Below are 10,553 nucleotides of genomic sequence, written 5' to 3' on the forward strand. Positions count from 1 at the left end.
TCATTACCACTATGTTCATGAATGCTTAAAGGAAAATAAAATAAATATAATTCAAGTAAGTACAGACGAAAATACTGCGGATATTTTTACGAAAGCACTGTGTAGGGAAAAATTCGAAAGGTTTAGGTCATGGATGAATGTAAAATAAGAGGAATGTAAATAAAGCAATAAGTGTTAAATTTTCTGTTACTTGATTCGACAAGCATGTAAATGCAATTAAGTGTACAGTATAAATGTAAGGAGGCGTGTTAGGAAGATGACACATTTACACTGTACATGTGAATGTGTGTGTAAGAGTCAGAGGACGTTCAGGTCTCAGTTGAGACAAAAGACTGTTGGTAGATGTTAGAAGCATCTAGAATAGTCTGTTTGACAACAAGAGTGCGTGTAAGAAGGTTATCGATGTCTTCAGAGTGTAATATATATGTATCGATGTTGTGTGCAAATAAAGCAATTAATTTATTATACCTTTACAGTTTATTAAAAGAACATGTTGTAAAACGCGTGGTGGTTTAATGAGGAGATTACTCGATATAAATACAGAGAAAACCGTAGATTGCTCGATACTGGTCGTTAAAAGAATGTTTGCTAAGACGCTCGGAACTAATTCGCTAAGACTGTGTGTAACTCGCTAAAGACATCGCACGCGACTGAGGCTGATGAAAACTGGTCACCTTACGATCGCGTTCGTTTATTTATGCTGGTCGAGGGGATACCGATAAATTTCCATTCGCCTTTGTTAGACGGTTCCACGAAGCGGCGACATTGTTTTTGCCCGAAGTTTACTTATTATTATTACAGTATGTCCTAACGTGGTTGATACTCCGAGGTAAGACCACACGTGGCTCGATTTGTCCTCTAGCTCGTGTGTCGCTACAATATTATATAAATTTGTAAGTATGGGATGCGGAATAAATTAAACGAATCTGAAAAAAGCAGATTCTTGAACTAAAACAGCAACAGTTATTAGTAGCAAAAATATCGAAAGTAATAAAAAGAAGTCGTAAAGTAATACACAATTTCTTAAAAAATGTTGAAGATTATGAAAAAAGAAAAGTACTGGTCGGTCGTCATCGTTATCCGATCGTGATAAGCGAGCAATTTTGCGTGTAACAAGTTGGAACTCGCAGTTAACAACGAAGGAAATAATAGAAAAATCTAGTGTTAATGCCAGTGTTTCAAGTGTTCGTCGAATTCTACTATACTGTAAAGATGTTAAGAGGCTAAAATTGAAAAAGAAACCTTCGTTAACAACGAAACACAAAGTAGAACGTTTACGCGTTGCAAAAGAAAGAATGCATTGGAAAAGAAATGTAGAAGGGTACTATTTTCAGGCGAAAAATATTCAACTTGGATGGTCCTGATGCGTTCCAATATTATTTTCATGACATAAGAAAAGAAACAATGTCGGCAATTCGAAGACAAATGGGAGGAAGCAGCGTGATGGTTTGGGCCGGCATCGGTTATTTCGGCAAGACATGTATCAAGCTCATCGATGGGAGAATGAATAGTGTCCGGTACATAAATTTAATCAACAAGCAAATAAATAATCATGCAGAACGCGTTTCTGGACCCGATTACATCTTTCAACAAGATAATGCACCTGTACACACATCAGGATTGGTCCAGTCGTACTTTAATGCAAATATATATCTGTTTTGCCATGGCTAGCACGCTCTCCGGACCTTAATATTATTGAAAATTGCTGGGCAGAACTTGTTCACGGCGTATACGCGAATGGAAAGCAGTATCAACACGTACAAGAATTAAAAAATGCAATTGTACGCGAATGGGATACATTGAGTCAAAATTATATTCAGAAACTACATAAATCGATAGCAAATCGTACAATAGAAGTAATCGAAAATAAAGGGGAATGTACTTATTATTAAATAAGTATATACGTTTGATAAGAAATTATTGTTAGTTACAATTTATGTTGAATATTATTTTCTTATTATACACGTGCTATCATTTCGTTCTTAAAATAAAACAATTTTTTTTTGTCATGCACTAAATATCATAATATTTTCAATTATTTTCAACGAACCGCATATCCTGAGCTCACAATGTTTCGATATCATATATTACAGACAAAAAACTCTACACGCATCATTGAGAAATTGAAGATAGCTCACATGGGCTATCTCTTTGACGAGGAATGTACCTATATGAAAACTTATAACACGATACGGAAAACAATTTTAGTCCCTCCAGCCAAATCCATATTCAACGTAAAACAATTCTGTAAACGAACAAACTTTCCGTACATTTTCCATCTGCAGTTTTCGTCCGAAAAATTGGAATGTTCATGAATGAAACAAAGGTTCGCCTGAGCGACCCTAACGGTCGCGTAATATCTGGCACCCTGCGCGCGAGTTAAATATACACGCGCGTGTCACACGCTCAGAAGCAGTAATAGGGTAGACGAAACATCCTACATGCCACAGCTATCGAAACAATAACCAGATAGTAAGAGAATAGCCGCCTCTGATATACACCCGACGATAACCCCTCCAGAGGGACTAAAACCCAGTATAAAAACCCTCCAAAATAAGCTCGTCCCAGCCTGTTAAAACATTTTGAATCGGTCTCTTATAACACTTTGAATCATTCTGTTGTAACACTTTGAACCGTCACTCTGTTGGATTTGCATAATAAATTCTATTACCATGTACAAAGTTCAATTTCTTCACCTTATTCGTAAAACGTTCGAACTGCGACGCGAGGAGATCACCGGCGATCCATCGGTTTCGTGATTTCTTGTGTCTCCGAAGTGACATCCTCCTCTTTTTTTCAGCCGCTCATTCTGGACCTTCGATCACCTCTCCTCCACCAACTTCGTAGTGTTCAACGAACGGCTACGACCTGCAGGTGAATTCTGCGGGACGGCCAGACGCGAGCCCGAGGTTGTCGTGTCGTTCGATTTGCCAAACTTGAATCGCGCAGCGGTTAGTTAGAGTTTTGTGGTTCTGCGATCGACATGGCAGACGCATTTCCGGCCTTGCTTAGCGCTGATTTAGCGAGACCGCGTGCAGGATCGAATTCTACGATAAGTGAACGATTTTCTCTTCCCGGGCCGTGGAAGGCGATTAGGAACTCGATTCCAGTTGTTCGATCGAGCAATTTCATTCTGAAGGATTATTTGTCGTCGATACTCTGTGGTTTTTTGCTTGCGCAGATAATAATTGTATTAACCAACGATAGAGTTATTTGAGATAGCCAGTTATTTGAATCAGTTACTCGAAAGCTTAGCAATGATTATTTATATACAGGGTGGTTGGTAACTGGTGGTACAAGCGGAAAGGGGGTGATTCTACGCGAAAAAAGTAGTCGAAAATATAGAATAAAAATTATTTTTTTTGTAATTTTTCCATCGAGACAACGATCTACAGTGAGATCCGTTATAACGAGACGTGATAAAATGCACGTGTACCGAGCGAAAATTAAATGTCGATTTTCTCGAAAACAAAGCCTCAAACGAAAAATTTTTATTCTATATTTTCGACTTCTTTTTTCGCGTAGAATCGCCCCCTTTCCGCTTGTACCACCAGTTACCAACCACCCTGTATACGTAGCCCATCTCATCTACCATGGTTTACACGCATCAGGACAGCTAAACCCTCTTGCACAATAACTTGATAAGACACAAAAGCCAACGAACGATATTAGTAAATTGATGAGTTACAAGTTATAGATTACAGACTTCTGATTCATAATTGTGCAATTTCGTATCGATGATTATTTAACTTTACATATCGCCTGTATGCCGATTTATTTGTTTGTAAATAAAGAAACGATGGTATAAGAAGTAATGGAAATAATCGATTCGAGGAAAGAAGCGGTACTAATAATACCTATATTAAATTATAAATTCCCTTTTCTAAATTCTATATTAGTGGCATATTTTCCATGATGATTAATTTTACAATTTAATACTAATCATAAAGATGCGATCTATTTCTTGTCGCGTACAAAACCATTTTAGCTTTCTATATAATACTTTTGCTAACATAGTAGATATCAGAAATGATATAACGTACGATATCATACGTGTTTTTCTACAAGTCAATGAAGTACTTTCCACGTCTACATTAGTCTTGTTTCACCGACAAAAATTCTTCCATGTCTACCATTGCCGTATTGAATGCTAGAATTTTACGAATCAGTTTTCTTTATTGGTGAGACACCCTCTTCTAAATTTCCTTGTTATTTGCACTCTGTTTCGACATGAGTCGAAATTTCAACGCCATTGGCGGAAATGTAACACCTGACTGTGTATCTTGTGAAAATCCTGTGATTCCATAAAATCACGCATTTAAAAGAACTTAAAAATTAGGTAGATAAGGTATACATGTTACTGTAGGTATGTGAGTAATTGGATTACATCGTCAAGCTCATCGTAAATAGACAATTTGTTGTTCAAATCTCTTGCAATATCACTTTTTCATCCTACCAATGATAGCGCATAGAAATGTCTATCTCACAGTCAGTCATCCTTTGATCTCATCAGCTAGCCGACCGTCTCACCACTTCTAACATCGCTATCATTCGAGCACTGAATCGAACCCCCTGTGCCTAATATACTCTTGGTTCCTGCCGTATCAGCGCGTCGCAGATGTCGTTTCGGTAAAATGTCATAATTCATAGTTCGCGGAGCACGTGGCTGGGTTAATACAGCGGCATGTCAGCACCGCGACTGTCAAAGTGTACTCAGCACCAGCGAATCTCATGCGTAATCATATATTTACAGTAGCCGCCCGAGCGATCCCCTTGTCAGCTTCGAGCCATCCCGTCGGGTGTAGAGGCGCGGACACAGCGGGCACGACCCCATATGCCACTGCCACTAGCGATGCTTTAATTAAATATTTGCATGCGAGCACGCATACTTCATTCTGTTCCACATGGCACCCAAGGGTGGCGACCATTGTTCTTGTTACTTTTTGTGGTAGTTTCGCTTGATTTATAGATAGATGGGAGTTTCACGATAGGAATAAATTATTCCATTTGTAAATATTCATGATTTATTCCTGATGTTCTGATGATTTTTTGTGTTTGATGTAAAATCGGTGCGCAAACTTGTGTTTCATAACTCACTTTAGTGTGTTAGCTATCGGAATCGTTCAACAAAAAATAATTGCAACGATAAGAAACATACATCGACCAGAGTCAAAAGCTTTGTAAAATTATTTGACACGCAATGATTTACGTGTTCATATTGAGTTCTATCTGTGATCGTTCACATTAGAAATATACGTTTTAGAATATTTCAGAAACTTCAGAAGCTATTTCAATTGTTTCAATAATACACATACATATGTATATGGAAACTTGAATATCACTTTAGAACTTTTCTTGTAATTTCTGTTAGGTAGATGATACAGTTACATTGTACACGTGAATGTGTGTGTAAGCGTCAGAGGGCGTCCAGGTCTCAGTTGAGACAAAAGAAGATTGGAAGCTGTTAGAAGAATCTATAAGAGTCGGTCGACAACAAGCGAGCGTGCAAGAAGGTTATCGAGGTCTTCGGAGTGTAATATATATGTATAGCTGTTATGTGTGAAATAAAGTAAACTATTTGTATTTACGAATCCTCTCTATACCTTAACAATTTCATAAAAATTCGTGTATACGCGTGCAATTAATAACGATGAATATTATATCGAAGACTAACTATGTAATATAAATTATAGTTGAAAGAATTGAATTCCCTTTTTTTAAAAAACCGAAACGATAGAACGTACAGATCAACTCGAAACTCCTGAAACGTAATTGCATTGTACCAATATAATCAATCGAAAGTCAAACTATTTTAATCCTCGGCAGTACGATGCTGTTCGTTTTCGTCGAATGCGAACTTGGAGATTACGAAGCGATCGTGAGTACAGACAGATCGATCGTAATCTGACGACGAACTTCTGTATTCTGTATTCGTTGCATAAATCTAGCTTATCTACCAAGCCGCGGTAAAGTTTCCACCCATTCTCGTCCGACTAGTTTTCGTTTTAACCCGTTACGTTCATCCCTTTCTCCGATGATACATACGAACACTTGTCTTTTAACTTTTACTATCTGTTATATACATCGGCCAAAAAAAAGTACTACTACTACTACTACTACAAATACTAAAGGCGAGCATAGTGACAAAGTAGTAACAAGAATGACTTCCCGTGCTCTGGATAGTCCAGAGGATGGAGAGTCATTGGAGGGTAATTGCCCTCTTCTATGGCAGTTTGCCGGGCCTCTTTGGCTTGTAACCTCTTCTTTCTTCGGGCGCAATGCCCGCTGAAACTTACATCTAAGCTCGAGACTTTCGAAATCGCAAACCAAAAAATAAAGTACAAAGGTGAAATAAAAACATAAATCGCGGAAATTGATCCAAGTGCATATGGATGAACAACGATCATATAGCGATCGCTGTCCGTTCGCATCTGCATGCTCGAGCAATATTAACGTTCGTTTCGAAAACTACTTGCGATCACGACGAGACGAGACGTCACGAAAGCCAGAGACGATGACATGTTCCATTCGTGCCAGCTTTACCGTCGATTATTCGAATGAAATTCCTCAAGCAGGTTGATCACTCGAAAACGCGTCTACCCGATCAGAGGTCCACCTCCACAGTTCTCACAGATAACACCAGGGCGCAAGAGCCTACACTAGAGAGAACGTCCCGGGACGTCTCCGACATCCGAGCTTAACACACAGTATGCACACTCTAAGATACGTACCTTTCCCCTGAAATCGATTGACGAAGGCTAGTGACCATTGCGCAAAACGTGATAAAACACATCTAAAGAAATGATATCGTTAAAATAAATATAAGTAAACTTGGAATTATAATTGTAATTTACAGCAATATTAATAGCGTGGTTACGTTTAATCGTGTAGCTAATATTACCACAAATTGCGATTGTATTGATACATAATTTGAATTAATATGTCTCCACATTTTTCGTATCTTAAGTTGTAGCGAATGAGAAAAACGACGCAATTCCACAGCCTAACCACACACACACACAATGTGGAAAATACGTCGTGCACGATACACTAACACATGGTCAGCAGCTGAGAAATTTTTGCATTAATTATAGTCATCGTGCCCAATGTCTTTTTCCCATTCAAGTAGCACCTGGGCACGTGAATGAGATCCTGACAATGGGCACGGAAATGGTTAAATCTGAAAATCCTAATCTAAAAACATGATTAGTTTGTCTCATTTGTATTTAACGGACTAACGTTCTTTGATTTTACATTTTATTACTTCGTTTTGGATTATAATAACTCTAAATGTATTACCAAGATAGAAATAATCTCAGGCAATCTCTCCGTCAAAGCACATTTCCGAAAATGCAGAAACAGTGTTCAAAATCATTGCTTTGATTCAAAAATCTGCCTGCCGCGAAGTTTCTTCTTGCACACAAAATTTCACACATTCTTGTACGGAAAAGAAATGAATTTTAATTCATATTTTAAATTCTACTAACGTTTATAATATCTGAAGTCAAATAAAAGAATGTGACTTAATATTGCCACAAAATGTATGTATCGTGCATTGCATGTATCGTCACTATCATTGAGTGAAAATTGTATCTTTAATTCCAACGAAATCGGAGGGCATCCGATTTCTTCGCTATAAAATACTCAAACGAAATCGCTTCGGTATCTCTTATTTATACTAAAATTCATTGCTTAAGATTAAGTGCATTTATGTCATACAGGTATATTCGTCAAGATATTTGCCTTTTGCAAATATTTAATTATTAAAAAATTAATGATTATAATCGCAACGTGCAAGAAGACCTATCCTGAACTAATAAATAAAGATATAAAAAAAAATGTTACTACTCACGGGTATAAAAAATGCCTGCAGTCACTATGCTCGCAAAAAATTCTACATAATACAACCAGTCACCCGTGCCGATTCGGACCTTTCATCCTACGACATGATTGAGTGGCCGGAGGAACAAAAATGCATGCGACTCACCATTAGAAGCGAAGAAGCGGAAAATGTTCCCATCGATACTGCACTATCTCAGCAAATATCATTTCAAAGACTAACATCAGGCAGGAACCGTCGAAAATCCAATGATGGAAATGGAGGTTGTGAAAAATCTGTCACAAAACAAAATAGGATAAATGATCGCTAATTATTTGGAAAGTTGGAGATTATAAAAAATGGAAATTTATTACATTTGTAACTTTAGCAATAATAAAGATTGAAATTCTAATAAACATCCATAAATGTAGAAACTGAAACTCTAATATAAAAGTTTAAAATCTAGAAATCAAGAATCTAATGATTTTTAAATATATTAGTCATTTGTCTTATAATTTGGTATTAAAACTTTTTTTATTTTAATAGAAGAATAATCTTAGAAAACCCTAACCTCCTTTTTTTATACGTGACACACCCGGTCTTTCCTGATTGCTTTTTCCGGAGGATCTCGGCCTCCTTCTCTAGTACCTCCAGCCACATCTCCGCCATCCTGGCAGCTCCCGTGCCGCAGGCTGGCACCGTCCTCCTTATCAGCTCCACCGTGCCCGCGGCAATGGTGCTTACTGCCTCCTTTAAGGTCTTGATATAAGTGTTTTTTAAATTCGATGATGTTGTCGCCACCTTCATTATCTCCTCTACTCGCCGAATTAGTTCGGCTCCTATGTCCGTTGTGGAGGATGTTCTCCTCTCCCAGGTCAGTTCCATAGGTATGTCTGGAGTTGTGGGTGTCAGCTTTCTTTTTCTTCCCCTGGACGTCTCTGATGAGAATGGGGCTCCATAGGTCATCAACTCTTCGACGTTCGAACTCGCACTTCCCTGCGAGTTTCCAGCCATGGTGTTTCTTGCGTCTGATTCGTCGCTTGGAGTCATGACCAGATCCATGCCTGAACCCTCTGGTTTATCCATCCTATTTGCGAACATCATGGATTCCCTGGTTACCTTTGATGCAGGCTCCATTCTTTCCTCCATATCCTGCTTTCTACTAGTAGTATTCTCCTCGTCGGAAGCAGGGGCCCGTCTGGAGGCTTTCAACGTAGAGGGGCCTTCCGCACACGTGCTCTCGAGTAGTTTCCGAGGTTGCCCGTGCGGCGACTCTGCAGTCGCGCGTCGCAAAATGTCTGTGTCTGTCCATACGTGCCTCGAGGCGTACCCGTGGGGCGACGCTGTTAGCGTGCGTTCTAACATGTCTTCCTTACTGCTTCGACGACAGGGCTGAACTTCTTTTCTTGCTTTCCCGTTCCATCCAGTCTGCAAAGTACGGAGCGACGTAAACAAGTTCTCTCTGCATGCCGCCATCTGTTCAACTCAGAAAACCCTAACCAATGAAATTTTCAATCAAATTGAATTTCTTAATCAATAGTATTCAAAGCAGAATATACAGAATACACATAATTCAAGTAAGATATGTAAAGTTACTTACATTCTTGGCTTTTGAGCCACCGTTGGAGTATTCCCAAAAAAGACAAAGAAGTTCAAGCTGTGATATGTCTATAACAAAACAGAAAATATCATTAATATTGTTAATACACAATAATAAGCATGGAAATTTAACAATAATAAAGATTAAACTCTAATAAGTATATAAATTGAAACTCTAATATAAAAGTTTGATAATAAAACATTCACTGATTTTTGATACGTATCAGACAGTTTTATTGTACATTAATGTTAAGATTTTAAGACTTTATTTCGATTAAAAAGGACATTTACAGCTTTCTAAATTATCAATCATTTTTATTGTATAATTAACAATATTTCAAACAAAATATAATAAATAGAACAAATTGAAATAGCAATATGTAAAACTACTTACATCCTTGAGCTCCTGCAGAGGCTTTGTCCTCTTGATGATTCTGATTCATGATTCTAGTACCTCTGATCACTGATTCTAGTACCGAAAAAGAATGTTCAAAAGAATATAAAATAAGACCACATTACCACAACCGCTAAAATTATAACCGGCGAACAAGAGCTCTAACGTCACGTACAAAATTGTTTGATAAATTAATTGGATTTAATCAAAATGACCGTGATTTGAAAATATTGAAAAATACTTTTGCGGAGCAAACACTGACTCTACAAACCGCATTGCACGCGGTCACAAATATTCCCTAAAAATAGAATTGTTTATGGGTGGGTGGGGTGGGGTGGGATGGGGAGTAGAAAAGAAGCGAAATATAGTTTCGATGTTTTTCTTCTTTTCTCTATCGAACGTTTATTTAGAAAATACTGCTACATTTCGTTTACGTATGAAAAATATTAATTTAAAATTATAAGATATTTCACGATATCGAACAAATGTTTACGAATACCATGGATGCAATGTGAGCATTTGCAAGAATTATGTTATAAATGTTCGTTACTAGAATATGAGATATACACTCCACTAATACACTAGAATCCCGTTATAAACAGTTGAAAATATTTGCAAGATTTCGGAAGTTCGCAACTAACTATACTTAAATAATACTACAGAAACGCATGCGAAATCTTGTTTTGAAATACTTGAGTTTACTTGCGCGTCACCTCTATCAAAAAAATATATGTTACGAAG

The 10,553-nt window shown here is 37.7% G+C and overlaps 1 long non-coding RNA gene across 3 annotated transcripts; it reads right to left on the bottom strand.

Annotated features, from left to right (window-relative positions):
* Positions 1-550: 550 nt before the first annotated feature.
* LOC138188110 (uncharacterized) lies at positions 551-9,997 on the bottom strand. 3 transcript variants are annotated; one of them, XR_011175365.1, is made up of 6 exons: positions 9,883-9,997; positions 9,813-9,852; positions 9,420-9,487; positions 7,988-8,115; positions 6,732-6,793; positions 551-873 (listed from the first exon to the last, which is right to left on the bottom strand). It is a non-coding gene; the product is annotated as an uncharacterized LOC138188110 (long non-coding RNA). The 3 variants fall into 3 exon arrangements; XR_011175366.1 differs by lacking the exon at positions 6,732-6,793; XR_011175364.1 differs by lacking the exon at positions 551-873 and having other exon boundaries at positions 6,528-6,793.
* Positions 9,998-10,553: the final 556 nt, after the last annotated feature.

Source organism: Bombus flavifrons, chromosome 16, assembly GCF_040668555.2.
Source record: "Bombus flavifrons isolate JBK064 chromosome 16, iyBomFlav1_principal, whole genome shotgun sequence".
Taxonomy (NCBI): Eukaryota; Metazoa; Arthropoda; class Insecta; order Hymenoptera; family Apidae; genus Bombus; species Bombus flavifrons.